Source organism: Rosa rugosa, chromosome 5 (genome assembly GCF_958449725.1).
Source record: "Rosa rugosa chromosome 5, drRosRugo1.1, whole genome shotgun sequence".
NCBI lineage: Eukaryota > Viridiplantae > Streptophyta > Magnoliopsida > Rosales > Rosaceae > Rosa > Rosa rugosa.
This window is the reverse complement of record NC_084824.1, coordinates 29,205,666-29,220,943: the sequence shown is the minus strand read 5'-3', so window position 1 is coordinate 29,220,943 and position 15,278 is coordinate 29,205,666. Positions and strand designations below refer to the sequence as shown.

The 15,278-nt window shown below is 41.7% G+C and overlaps 1 long non-coding RNA gene across 2 annotated transcripts; it reads left to right on the top strand.

Annotated features, from left to right (window-relative positions):
• The first annotated feature begins 4,540 nt into the window (after nt 1–4,540).
• Nucleotides 4,541–6,744, top strand: LOC133712393 (uncharacterized). Of its 2 annotated transcripts, XR_009847362.1 has the most exons (4): nt 4,541–4,636; nt 4,718–5,007; nt 5,561–5,639; nt 6,571–6,744. It is a non-coding gene; the product is annotated as an uncharacterized LOC133712393 (long non-coding RNA). The 2 variants fall into 2 exon arrangements; XR_009847363.1 differs by lacking the exon at nt 4,541–4,636 and having other exon boundaries at nt 4,649–5,007.
• The last annotated feature ends 8,534 nt before the right edge of the window (nt 6,745–15,278 follow it).

The following is a 15,278-nucleotide window of genomic DNA, read 5'->3' as shown; positions in this document are numbered from 1 at the left end:
TGGTGTACGAGTGTAGTGATGTAATTTGGGAGATACTTATGTTACCTTTAATAAGGGTAGTATGTTAAGTGATCATGGCATAGGTTGACTTTGTAAGTGAAGTGGTGGAGTTTGTGTAGCTTCTTTGAGTTATAACCTTTGAGGAATGGGAACCTTTGGATTAAACTCTGGTGGAGTTATTGAGGATGGTTTCCACGAAAAACAGTATCCTTATGTGCATTGTAGTCGTTGGTTGTTGGGGTCATGGTGTTTGACCAATGCTTGTATCTAAAGTCGTTACGAGTATTTGACTAGTAGTTGTGATACTTTCCATTAGTTGGATATGCAGATGTTTTGAGTTGAAGAATACTTAGCAGTTATTGGTTGCTTAGTGATGGAATTGTGTTATAATGGAGCATTCATTCATGCTCAGTTGTTTGGTGTTTAGGATAGCTACTATATATTAGCTAAATGTCGGGGTGTGGTTTGAGGTCTGCGGATGGTATTGGAAATTATTGTGGAGTGCTGCTTCACTGACTATTGTTGAGTAGTAATGCATAATTCGTTGTTACTATGATGGATTTTGTGTATGGTTGACTTATGGAAAGATTGATATGACCTCGTGATAGGATTGACTGTGAAGAGACATTGTGTTGATGTATGAGCTTAGGTAATAACGTTGTTTTCAACTCTAGGAGTGCTAGGGTTGTATAACTAATTTATGAGGCCAGATACTGTTGTGAGGACAGATTATGGATTATGACGTGGTTAGTGTGAAGTGCTATAATCACAGAATTTTGACCACTAGATGTTGACTTACCACCAAATGAGCAGTGAGGTGATTCGTGGGTGAGATACTGAGTGTTGTACCAGTATCGATTAGTGGATGCTAAGATGGTACATATTGCTTGTTGAAGCAATTGATAGATGGAATGATCGAGATTTTTTTTAGAGTTGTAAGTGTAACTCTAAAGATGTGGGTTTTTCCTAACTAACTCAGGAAGTGTTTAGCTTTATTAATCCCTAATTCTAGCGACGAAATTATTGTGTTTGGTTTGACTCAGAGGATACTAGCTTGACCTCTGTGTGACTTAATTGATTGCTAGGTTTTGAGTGATTGTTTTTATTGCATCATTATGAAAGATGTGTGCAGCAGAGTTCTCGATGGTTTTGAAAAGAGTATTGAGTGACCAAGGTTCGATCCTTGGTGTTGTTGTTGGTTAAACAAAAAGAAAAGAAAACATGCACACAATCTTATTGATTTTATATTACAAAAAGGGAAACGAGGACTATTCTATACTAAGCCTAGTCAGCAGCTCCGGATGGGTTGAGGCTGAGCTCAAGAGAAACGTTTGAGCCACTGTGGTAACCGCCTGAGCCACCAGAATAGTAACCAAATGCGCTACCTTCCTCGGAAGTAGTCTTCAGGTTACCAAAGACGTCCTCGCCGTGCACGGGGAACAGAGGAAGAGTTTGAACCTCCTGGTGATCTCCTCCTCGTTGTTGTAGGGATGTTTGTCCTCCTGTTGTGCCAAAAGAGTTGTACTGGTATTAGTGTTGAAGTGTGAGGAAGATTATGAAACAAAATTTAAATCAAGAAATCCTTCATTACCAGTAGAATAGGTGGAACCAAAGTTGAGATCAATGGATCTACCATCATCAGTAGAACTAGTGGACCCAAAATTGATGTCGATGGATCCACCAGCACCAGTAGAACCAGTGGACCCAAAATTGAGATCGATGGATCCACCAGTACCAAGAGAACTAGTTCCCATGGGCACTGGAGCAGCCTGATTACACCTATTCATCTGCTTCTCTCGAGCCCTGACGTTCTGGAACCAAAAGTAAATGTTCTTACCCTCAACATGTCCATACTGGTTCAGCTGGAGGCAGATCTCGTGAATGTGCTCTGTAGATGGGCACTTAAATCCCTTGACGTAGTAAAGATCCTTGAGGATTCTTATTTGTTCTGGAGTAGGAATCCATCTGGTACGGCTTCGCCAGAAATCCATGTTGGCACTACTTCCAGCTGCTTGGGTGTTTCCTCCCTCCTCTGTTGGTTGCTGTTGTTGTGGTTCCATTTGTTGCGGGGTTTGGAGCTCCATTAGTTGCAGAGTTCGTGGCTCTTGGGTCATGAGGTGAGAGGATGTGAATATCGAGGAATACATGGTTTAGTGTTTGAGGGAGATTTTGTTAGAAGGATTGGAGTTGTTGAACTGGTGATTGGAGATCTGAGATTCTCAGAGGAAAGATGAAATCGAATCTTCAAATGGGAGAGAAGATCAGAAGAGAAGGATTGAAATTGATGAAGAAAGGATTTGAGTTTCGAGAGGAAGACTGCAGAGTTTGAGAGAGAATGGCTGGGGAAAATTTCTTTTCTTTGGTGTGAACAGTTTTTCTCCAGGATGCACCTATTTATAGAACGAGGTGAGCAGATCTCCACCGTTGGATGGACGATCTCTGAGATTCAATCTACGCGTTGGATTAAAGTCATCCGAAAACCCGGAAAAGTTGTTGGCGCGTGGAGAGCGTGTAAGGGGACAGGCCGAACCTCGAGACGCTGTGGCAGACAGCTTTAGCCGAAAGTGATTTGCTTTCCGTAAATCACGGAAGAGACGTGTCGTGGCACGTGGAGTGTACCGACAGTTTGTTGTTATTCTATCGCTTATGATAGAATAAATAAAAGAAGTTGCATGGATAGTAACGAGAGCAGCTGGTGCTCTAGTGGTTGAAGAGCAAGGCTCTTGTACAAGAGGTCAGAGGTTCGAACCTTGCCTCTCGTTTATTTTTATTATGTTCGCTTATGACATAATAAGTATAACATTTGTACACATTATATTAAGCACAGCTTGTGCTCCAGTGGTTGGGGGAAAAAGGTTTCGTGCGGCAGGTTGAGGTTTCGAACCTTGCCTTCCCTGTTATTTTATTTATGTCGCTTATGACATAATAAATATAACACGTGAGCATATATTAATGAAGGCAGCTCTTGCTTCAGTGGTTGGGAGCAAAACCTTCGTGTTCGAGGTCGGGAGTTCGAACCTTACCTCTTACAAATATTTTTGGATCTCGTATATGCTTGATATACGGACGTATATACGGTATGTACGGTATACATACATATATATGGTCTGTACGGTATGCATACGTATATACAGTTGTACGATATGCATACGTATATACGGTCTGTACGGTATGCATACATATATACGGTATACCTACGGTATGTACAATTTCATACCGTAGCCGAGCTGGAAGTCGGTGGGCCGATTGGTAGGCCCAAATGTTAAGCCCAATTGTTCGGCCCGAATGGTAGGCCCAAATGTTAAACCCAAATTGGTTCGGGCCGGTTCGAAATGTGAATGGTTCGGTTTCTTCGGCCCAATTGGCCAGCCCTAATGCTTAGCCCAAGGATTGAGCAAGCCCAAGTCATCATCACTGGGTGACATGTTTTATTGGCGTGCTTTTGAGAATGATTTGTTTTGAGTGATGCATCTCTATTGTTGTGTAGAATAGTGCATGCTTAAGTTTTACTATAGAGATTTACCGTGATGCTAATGGAGTAGCGAAACGCTTTGTGGGAGTCTTTACTGTGCTTGTATGCCAGTACAGGGTGATGATCTATGTGAGGATCTATGAGATAATCTCTGTGAAGATCTAAGTGATGATCTCTGTGATGATCCACGTGATGATTTTGTGTAATTGATGTGGAGTGATGTTGAGCAGTTGTTTTGTGAATTTACATCGTGACGAAAGGATTTAGTGGCCATAGGAATGTATTTTTATACAAAGGGCTGTGGCTTTGTAGATTACTACAACTTTGGGAATGATGGAGATTCGATGGTTAGGTCAACCTTAATCAAGAGGAATTGACTTACGCTTAAATTTCGGGACGAAATTTCTTTAAGGAGGGTGGATTGTAATACCCCGAAAAATCTAAATTATTTTTCCGAGGACATTTTAGAAATGATTTCGTGGTCATGGGAGAAAGTATGAAGCTTGGAGGAGTGGTGAAATTGGTTCGAACAATTTTTATTCGAAAACTGAACGTTTTAGGGGAGGTCAAAGGAGTTGACTTTTTATACGTTCATAATTGGGGAAAACTTCCTTCATGAAAGTTGTAGAGCTCGTCGATACGATCTCGTGCATATGTGGTATGCAAAAATCAGAGTTCGTATGAATTAGTTATGATTTTTTTGAAAAAGTTTCCAGTTTAGTATAAAGCTGCCATTTTTGGAAATTACCAAAAATAATTTCAGTTCCATTTCTGGAAACCGAACTCTCTCTCTCTTGCGCGCGTCCGAGCCCAGAAAAAACAGAGCAAAGCTCTCCGGCCGAGTTCTCCCTCCTCCGGCCACCAATCGACACCAGACCACCTCCCTTGCCTTCGCCTCGACGCCGCCTACCTGCTAGACGTGATCACTTCCACCGGAACGGCCTCAAATCCGGCAGTCGGAGCCGCAAACTTTGAAACAAAAATCGGTCAACGCCGGTTTTCTCCTAGCTCCGGCCACCAAAACTCACGATCCTTAGCTCCCTAAACTCGCCTCAACCTTCTGATCATCATTCTAGAAGGATCGCATCTGGAGTGATCGGATTCACGTTCGTCGGAGCTCGCCGGATTCTGGAAATTTTCCACCACCACCGAAGCTTTTGATAGGTACATCTCGAGTTGTAGTGCATCGTTTTGAGTGATTCTTGAACTGGTAAACTCACCTTGAGTTTCTTAACAACTCTCTAGAAGGAATCGAAGCCTGAAATTGAAGTTTTGACGTCGAAATCAAGCCTTGCCGGATTCTGCAAAATTCTGGAATTTTTCCGACCACCGAAGCTTTCGATCGGTATATCTCGAGCTACAGACCATATTTTTCTGTGATTCTTGAACCAGTGAGTTCTTCTTGAGTTTCTTAACAACTCTTCAGAAGGAATCGAAGCCTTAAATTGACGTTTTTACGTCGAATTGGAGCTCGCCGTTTTCTGCAGTTTCTCGCCGGTTTCTGGAAAATTCCGGCCACCTTCATACTGTTCAAGGTAATTTTCGACCCCTTCCGGTCATTTTCAGACTTCGTGCTAGTTATGAAAGTTGTCAAGCATGATGAGAGGAAGAAGAGCAGCCCGGCCCCGACACCATTGGTGGTGGTCGGCGGCGGCTCTGCCACTAACTCCGGCGGCCCTTTCCGGCCACCTCCGGGGATCAAAAATATGGTTTCTGTACATTTCCAGATTCTATATTTCAATACGATCATTTCGATATATTATACGCAATTTTTGGATATCGTATGATTAAGTTATGAATTTTTAAGTTTAGATCGATTTCGATCGTTAGATTTGTGATCTGTGAAGTTAGTACCGTCAGATGGACTTGTAGTTTTGATATGATGATCTTATGACAGTCCCAGTGGCTTTGTGTAGTCATGGGCGAAGATCCGACCGTTGGATCTTCGTATAAATGCAAAACAGTGATTAGGAAGGCGATCCGTGAGGATCCGACCGTTGGATCATCATTTAATTTCAATCCGACCGTTGGATTGTCGTTTGATTATGTTTTTGAGTTATTTGCTAAGTTAAGGTCATGTTTGATTAGGTGATCGACGGTTTGATTTGGCGGACGATTCGTGAAATTGTATTTTGAGCTGTTAAGAAGACGCAGCGGGAATTTAGAGGTGAGTAAACCTCACGTGGTTCATATTACGAACCGAATAAATTTAATTACCTTATTTTGTCGTAATTGCGTGAAAATATTTATGGAATAAATATTTGTTTTAAAATCATATGGACTTGATCAACTACGGTCCATGGGTAAGTAAAATGATTTTTTACTATACAAATGAATTTCTCGGTTTTATTGCATGTGAACTATAGTTGGTATTAGTGATTATCCCTGAGCGGATAATTACGTATATATATATTTACGTGATTATATATGAATGGTGTGACATTGAAGAGTGTGGAATTGGGATGATTAAATTATTATGAATTGACATGTGACTTACCATATTTATATGTGATGAACATGATTGATGAGTTCTTGTTAATATTCATGATTTACATTGGAGGATGTATAGAGTTAGAGAATGTAGGGTTCTGAGGATGAGGTGTCCGAAGTTCGACGGTTAAGGATAACCGGAGTGTTTGTGTGTTGAGGACGGGGATGTCCAAGGTGCGACGGTTTATTATTAACCGAAGTTGTGTGCTGAGGACGGGGATGTCCAAAGCGCGACGGTTTATTATTAACCGAAGTATATGGTGCTGAGGACGGGGATGTCCAAAGCGCGACGGTTATAGTGTTAACCGAAGTATTTTTGCCGTTGCTTGACCCTAGGCCAAGGTGTCAGAGGTAACGAGGCAGTTAGAGCTCTAACGTGTTATGGGATGGGACCAAAGTGGTGATAGTGTTGTGTGATAGGACCAAAGTGGTGATATTGAATTGGTTGACGTTTGCGTCGTGGATGTTGAGATTGTTGGTTGTGTTGTTGAGTTATAAGAATTGTAATTTAAAATCAACAGTTCTTTCTTGTTTACTCATACTGGCTGTAAAAAGCTTACCGGGTTTTGTGTTGTTGCAACTCCCGGTACACTATTCAAATTGTGTAGCGGGTAATCCTACAGGTCAGGTGAACCAGGACGGTGATCGGGCTGCTTAGAGTAGTGTTATGTGAATTACAGCATTATATTGTGAGGTTTGTTATGCTCATTTAGAGCTTTACGATTTTACTTTGTAAGAGTGAATTGTAATAATTAACTCGAGGTTTTCGAGTTTTGTGTTGAGTGGCGAGTGGTGTGTTTGTTTCTGAGAAAAAAAAAATTCAGAACGTTATTTGTATTAATTGTTTATTCATGTTTCGGATTTGAATTTATTATTCAAAATTCGGGGCGTGACAGAATACCTCCAGACTCCTACTCTGGCCGACCTCAGAAGACTGCTCACGAAAGCTGAGAGAAGAGGTTTTCCTAGGATGATTGGAAGCGTCGACTGCATGCACTGACAATGGAAGAATTGCCCAACAGGTTGGGCTAGAGAATACAGCGGTCGAAAACATATTACCACTATCATCCTCGAAGCAGTCGCATCTTATGACACATGGATATGGCATGCCTTCTTTGGAATGCCTGGATCATGCAACGACCTCAACGTTCTAGCAAAGTCCCCGTTGTTTGACGAGCTCACTGCTGGTCGAGCCCCTCAGATCCAATTTCAAGTGAATAACAGAATTCACAATTTAGGCTACTATCTCGCTGATGGTATCTATCCTAGATGGGCGACTTTCGTGAAATCAATTTCAAGGCCTACACGACCCAAGGATCTAAAGTTTTCCCAGGCTCAAGAGGGGTACAGGAAGGATGTGGAAAGATGTTTTGGTATTTTACAGTCACACTTTAGTATTATTCGAGAAGCGGCTCGTGGGTGGGATAGAGAAGACCTTCGATACATCATGTTGACTTATATTATATTACATAACATGATAATCGAGGATAAAAGACCAGATGATAGCGATGAGGATTTGGAGTCCAATGAAGAAGAGGATAACAATATGAGGTTCAGGTTGGCTACGGTTTGGGAAGGACCGACTGGTGATGACTTTGATAATTGTTGGTAGAGATGGTTATTATTTCAACAGATTCATGGATCGATACGATGTCATTAGATGTACAAACAATCACTCAAACCTTCAAGTAGATCTGATAGAGTATTTCTGGAACATTCAAGGCAACATGTTTTTAGGAATAATTGGCTAATGTCTATGTTTTTTTATGTTTGTGTGCTTTTAATTTGGCTTGTATTATGTTTTTTATGTTTGTGTGCTTTTAATTTGGCTAATGTCTTTGTTTTTTATGTTAGTGTGATTTTAATTTAGCTTGTATTATGTATTTTATGTGCTATGATTTTTAATATAAGGTGTGTGCTTTAATAAGAGCAATTTTTGAATACCACTTTTATTTCATAAAATTTATGCTTACATAAATGAAAAACTAGGAATAAGTACAATACAATTACACAACATGCATAATCACCTAATTATTCTCATCGTGATCATCATCCTCTCTAGGAATCCAATTTGTGTTTGAAGGGTCATCAATAGGGTGAGGGTTGGTAGAATCACCCATAGAGAAAGGTGAAAAGTATGGTTGTGTAGGATATCCACCGGGGTAAGGTGGTTGCTGATAGTATCCACCGGGGTAAGGGGGTTGTGGGAATCCACCGGTGAAGGAAGGTTGTGAGAATCCACCGGTGAATGGAGGTTGTGGGAATCCATTGGGGTATGGAGGTTGTGGGAATGCACCAGGGTAAGGAGGTTGTGGGAATGCACCACCAAAATTTGGTTGTGGAAATGCACCACCAAAATTGGGTTGCGGATAGTATCCACCCATAGAAGGTGGCGTTTGCTCGCCAAGATATTCTCTCTCCGCTATCTTCTTTTGCTTTCTTGACCAATAACACTTTTTAGTTGGCGTCATCTGACTTGTATCCATCTCCATAATTCGCTCTTCCATCTCTGGTACTCGGAATGCCTCTTTTCGCATATCCATTTGCAATCGGATACAAGCTCATTGATTCTCCTCTTGGAGACTTCGAGCAAATTCCTCATCAAGTTTTTTCTTGCCAGGGGTTGCCTCTTTTTGGTTGTTCGCTATACTCTCGACAGCGCTTGACAAAGGACTTTGATCGTTCGCTGCCTTCTTTCCTTTCCGAATTGCTTCTTTCGTAACCTTCCTTCCTTGAGGACTCACATTAGGATCTACAGTTTCACCGACAATTACCTCATCTACATCCATGTCCAAGTTGATGGGAGAATTTTCAGCAATTGGTTATGTGTGTGTCTGTTGACTTCCTTCATTTGATGTTCCTCCGGATGTATGGATAGAGATGTCTTTAAATTGTGCAAAGCCCTCCACAACAGCATAACAATCAAAACTCTGAAAATTGTATCTTTTGGTCTTCCCTTTTCTCTTCATCATGACATGCCACAATTTATGTGCTTCATCAAGCTATGTTATTTAAAAAATAAATAAAAAATTCAATTAGTACAAATATAGACGCCATTATGATCGAAGGGTCATCTATTATAAAGTAATAATTTTAATAACAAAACCCCTCCATAGGTCGATTTTTTTCTGATTTGTGCCCACAGCCGGATTTTGGCTTACAGCTTTCCAAGACTTGCACAATTGAACATCTTCCTCATCCGTCCATCTCCTCCCGGATTTGGTATTTTCATCTTCACTTTGATCTCCCCCATGTCCGGCCACTGGACGTGTGTTTCCCCTTTGTTCGGCCATATTGGATATAAACAAATTTGGAAGATGAGAGCTATATGAAGGGGAGGAAGGTGTAACTATGAAATATAATTTTTTAGGTGTGAGATGTAAAATAAATGGTAGGTATTTATAGAGAAATTCTTAGATTTTTTTATAATTTTTTTTTTGTTACCGTTTGTTAACGTTACAACCCTATACATACATATTAATTGCACCACCGTCGGATCTCAATATTAATTGAAACCAATGGCCCAGATTAAAGGACCGTTGGTTTCAAAATTTCTGTTCACCCAACAGCTAGCTTCCATGCGTCTCTCTTCCGTCCCACTCATTGTCGCTAGGCGACAAACGATTGCTGCAGACGCGGTCTGCTTTTGCGGCACTTCCTCATCATCCGTGTCCTCCACGCTTCCTCTCCTCCGCATCTCTCTCTGCGCTTCCGTGGCTGATGTCAGCCACGTTTCCGTCTGGGCCGAGTTGGCAGCCGGGCAGTCTGGGTCAAGACTGGCTTGGCTTTTTTTTAGACTTGGTCATGAAAAGCCAAAGTTTGGCTGGTCACTCTTGGGCCGGTGGAGGCATGTTTTTGCTTCTTGCCGGTCACCACCTCATTAATCCATGCTAGAGGCCGGTCAAAACAAGACCGGTGGACATGCTCTTATGCGAGATAAATACAACTTAATTGATTGACCCGATCCCTTTAATAAATATAAACATCGGTTTATTAATATTGGCGAGTTGATACGCAAATGACTTGTCTTGGATGATCTGCAGGCAATTGACCTGCTTTTTCACCTTGTCAGTCAACACACTTTATTTTCAGTGAGTTTTAAATTCTCAGATCGTGTTAGAACTTTGTTTCACTCCCAGGTTTTTTTTTTTTACTTTTTCAAGGGGAACCCAAAGGCTTCCTAGGCCCAAGATAAACCCCTTCGGCGCATGTGAAATGCTCCAACTGTGCATTGCAGCACAGTGTCTGACCACTTTGACAGCTTCGGGATTCGAACCTAGGTTGGGGAGAAAACCCAACTAGACAAGAACCACTAGTCTAAGTTTCACTCTCAGGTTGAAAACAAATATTGGTGATATATATATAACTTGCGGTCATTAGCATCTTGATGTCATTGACAGTTGCTCATTCTCCGTCCAATATAACTTGTGATAATTTGAATTCACCATTTTGGCAGCTTCAACACTGTCAATTAATTTCAACCAAGATAGGCAATATATATTGGAAACCGTAGGCCTTCCTTAAGGGCCAATAATTCGTTAGTTAAGGGAATAAAGCCAAAAGTGCCAAACGCGAGAGGTGTTGGATTTTTAGGCTACACACACACAATATATATATATATATATATATATATATATATATATATATATATATATATATATATATATATTTTAAATTGAAGTATAATTTATACTATTAAGAGAAGAGGTGTTGTTAGCCAAAATTAATTTTTTTTACCTTTATAACTCTCAAATATTAAAATATCATGGATCACATTTTAAGATCAGGGACAAAAACGTAAAAAGTAAAATCAAACAATAAAGAAATTGTTGTAGAGAAACTGAAATTGAGAGGAAATCGCTGTGTATTCTCATTGATAATAGGGGCCTCTTTATATAGAGGATTACAATGCATAGAATCTCAATCATACAAGGAAAGTAATTCTACATTGATTAGGATTCTAGATCCTTCTAATTAAATCCTATTACCACTAGGTCAAGTAACCTAGAGTTTGGGCTAAACACAAATTAGGTTTTCCTTGAACACTCCCCCTTGTGTTGCCCAAACGCGGTGCTTCTCTCGTTGCCTCGTTAAAAACCTTGCCGAGTAATAAAAACCCAGTGGGACAAAAATAACCTCGGTCGAAGGGGAAAAAGAGCACAACACACCCTTCACGTTTCGAGACCATACATGTAGACATCTCCCCCTGATGTCTGCATCTCCCCCTGATGACTACGGTCATGGGAGTTCGGATAACTTCCGTAAACGATGCTACCAACATGTTTCTCGAAAGTGGAATTTAGGCAATGACTTAGTGAGCAAGTCTGCCACACTGTCCTCAAATCGAACCTAGTTCATTTTGATCTTGAGGAGAGTCTGTTGTTGCTGATTAAGCTTGGTGTTGTCGCTTTGATGTAGCCTTGCTTCATTTGTTCAAAACAAGCTGCATTATCCTAAATGCTCGTAGGCTCATCTATGGTAGACTTCAAACCACAATTGTTCGAACATGCGTAATTATGGATCCAATCCATATACATTCACGAATCTCTTCGTGAAGAGCAATAGTCTCTGCATGGTCCGAAGATATAGCGACTAGGGTCTATTCTGTACACCTCCAAGATATCGCAGTCTTTACCCATGGTGAACACTTAACCAGATTGGGAATGACCTTTGTGTGGGTCAGAGAGATACCCAACATCAGCAAAACCTTCCAAAACACATGTTGTTTTGGGATGGGGATAGAGGACGCAGGCCAGTGTTGGCGGCGTTCCTGGTGTGTGATGGGTCCGAATCCATCATCTCTTTGTAGGGATAGAACAAGCCCATATCAATCATACATCTCAAGTATCAAAAGATATCTTTTACACCAATCCAATGGCGTCGCGTTGGCGCAGAGCTATATCTAGCTAACAAGTTCATTGTAAACGAGATTTCCGGTCTTGTGCATTTAGCTAAGTACAACAATGCGCCTATTGTACTTATGTAAGGCACTTCCGCCTTTAGCACATCTTCGTCATCATCCTTTGGACGAAGAAGATCCTTTTCAGGATCAAGACTACGGACGATCATGGGGGTGCTTGAAGGTTTGACCTTGTCAAAATGCCTAAGCATCTATCAACACGATGCTCAAGTTCCAAACCGAGACATAATCGTGTTCTCCCAAAATCCTTCATCTCAAAATCGGATTTCAAGTGTTCAGCGGTTTCCCTTAACTCTTTAAGGGCTTCTAATGAAGATTATGTCCAACATGAACCGCGATAGAATCCGAAACTTGTTATGGAAACGCGTGGGCATATCCCTTCCTAATCAAGTAGTCACTTTAGTGAGCGTTTCAACCTCTTTGTAAACGCGCTCCGTGGTCTAGAGCCACTTGACTTGGGTAAATGAAGTTCACCATGAACCTTCATGTACATTCCGTATCTAGATCCCCATAGAGATACGTAGTGACCACATTTGTAAGCTGCATGTTCAGTTATTCGGAAACTACCAAACTGACAAGGTAGTGGAGTGCAATGACATCCATTACGAGAGAATATGTCTCATCGTAGTCGATTCCAGGGCGTTTTGTGAGAAGCCTTGCGCCATAAGGCGAGATTGCCATCTCTTTTTCTCATCACGCTTTCTAACGAAGACCCATTAGTCAACAGGTTTTATGTTAGGAGGTGTTGACATCGCTAGCTCAAAAACCTTCCTCTTCGTTAGAGAATCCAACTTAACCTGGATCGCATCTTTCCATTTGGGCCAAATCTCTCTACGTTGGCATTCATTCATCAACGAAGCGTGGTTCGATATCATCGGACTCATGCGCAACGAAATGCGTGACTACATCATCAATTATGATGGAGTTTTTATCCCACGTCTCATGTACACTAGTGTAAGTTTTCATAGAGCTCTATATTCTCAGGAATAGGGTTCTGACGTTGAGGCGTCCCCCAACGATAACCATAACCCGGAAGATACTCATGAGACGGACTTTGAGTGTCGATGATCAAAGGATTGGAATGTGCCAAAATATCCTTCGAACCCACGGGCCTCCCACGCATCTAGCTGGGGCCATGGCCTATAACGCCAGAGTGCCACTCTCATTGGCGTTGGCGCCATGCCTACCTCCGTGTAGGGTGGCGCTACGTCCTCTCGTAGGGACGTCCATCATTGCAGGCATGTTTGCAGCATATTTGTGTGATCTCGTCACTTTAGTAGGGATCGAGATGAGACATAGTGGGGACAGGCCACGACAATTCCTGTCGTTCCTGCTGAACATCTGTGTTCTTATCTCCCCCTAACGACGGGAAGACTGTCTCATCAAAGTGACATCCGCAAATCTAGCGGTAAGGAGATCGCCTAGCAAGGACATTAAGTGGCGGACGATAGTTGGAGTCGCAAAACCAACGTAGTTGCCCATTCGTCTATGAGGACCTATCATAGTGAGCTGTGGCAGCGCAATTGGCACATAAATGGCTCACTCAAATGTGCGTAAGTACAAAATACTTGTACTCAGTCACTAGCTGTAACGCAGAGAGACATTGAGTGGTAGTGGGTCGTAGACGAATTAGCATAGCTGCATGCGATATTGCATCACCCCAAGCGGATATAAGGAGATTGGTGCGCATTACCAATGTCTTGACTACCATCGTAGTCGTTTCCGCGAGACCATTTGGGTGTGTACAGGAGAATATGATGTCCAACATCAGTCTCATTGCAATATCCATCGAAAGTCGTCGATGTAAACTCACTAGCATAGTCAAATCCAATTGACTGAATAGGATGATTCGGGGAGTGAGCCCGTTGTCATATGATGTGTGCTAGGAGTGTTTCATAAGCAGCATTACAAGTGGACAATGGCACAACACGTGACCAGCGTGTTTGCATGTCAACCAACAGCATGAGATATTTAAACGTCCGCAAGTTGGGTGAATGAGTCCAGAGAATCCCTACGGATTCTATGTAAGAACATAATGAGTATTTTCATATCCTTTGCATAGGACGGTCTCAGCCCTAATTTTCCTAAGGAAATGGCTTTGTAAAATGAGCGAGAGGCCTTAGAAGCAACCAAGGAGAGTTTTGGTTGGGCCTGAGCGTTTGAAACGCATATTGAAGCAAGTTTGTGACTACATCACCCATCATGGTGTCATGATCATGGGAAGTGGCATCCATGGCGTTATAACCATTGGGATTGACATCCATGGCGTCATGGCCATGGGTAGCGCCAAATATGGCGTTGTCACAAGGGACGTGAGCGGCCGTATGGCGCTCCAAGACAGCTGCAGCGCCAGATGCTGCAATTGTTGCGGTCTTGCTAAGTCCAGGAATCAATTTTTGATTCTTGCTTCATTTCGCTCGAGGGTGTCCATGTGAAGTCTTTATTAGACGGATCACCATATCATGACCAGGGTGACTAATCCTGTCGAGACAAAGCCAATATGTGTCTAAATCCAAGAGATCTTCTCTCATAACTTTATTGGATTTAATGGCTCGAATAGTGACATAGAGTCCACTAGAGACACATAAACTTCTCTAAGATGCGCCATCGTTCGCAATCATTAGAGGCATTGCAAAGGAACTCATTTCTGTTCTCTACATGCGTTTTCGCATGGAATCCGTTGGCTATCCATAGGTGCGAGTTGCCCTAGGAGCGTAGAGAGTGTCTGTGACATTAATCAAGGTGCCATTTGGCAAAGAGAACTTGGGCTATTCCATGTCCTTGAATTAATACTGATGGCCCAGCCATCGTAGTCACAAGGTAACATGCTCATGAATCAAAATGGAGTCATAATGAAAAAAACTCAAAATTTTATTCATAAGCCAACGGAGTACATCATTGTCTCTTAACCATTAGGAGAATCTAATCCAAATGCTAGCTAATGCAAAACAATGGTAGTCGTCTAACTTCTTTCGGTAATTCCAAAATAAATGTGACCAGGTGAGTAGAGAGATGTCGGTGGAGCAAGGCTCGCTTAAGTACCACTAATCTCAAAACCTTCCTAGACATCACATTTACGTTGAGTACGCCTACTTTGAAGAAAGACTAAAGCATTGGCATCTACTACAAAAATGATATGGCAATTGCCTACATCTCTTGGAAAATAAAGACTTAAACAGAATTGGCGATCTATTGATCCTAGCCAGATTTGTAGTCTTGAACCCTTCACTCTAGATCATCTTCTTGATCTTCTTGTTCCACATAGTGAGCTTCTCTTGCTTCACAATATGCTTTGTAGGCGGTGACAATTTCTTCACGAGCTCTACAAATGTGTGCCCAATGATCAGACACTCCACATCGGGAACATACATCTCTTTGCTCAAACTCCATTGATTG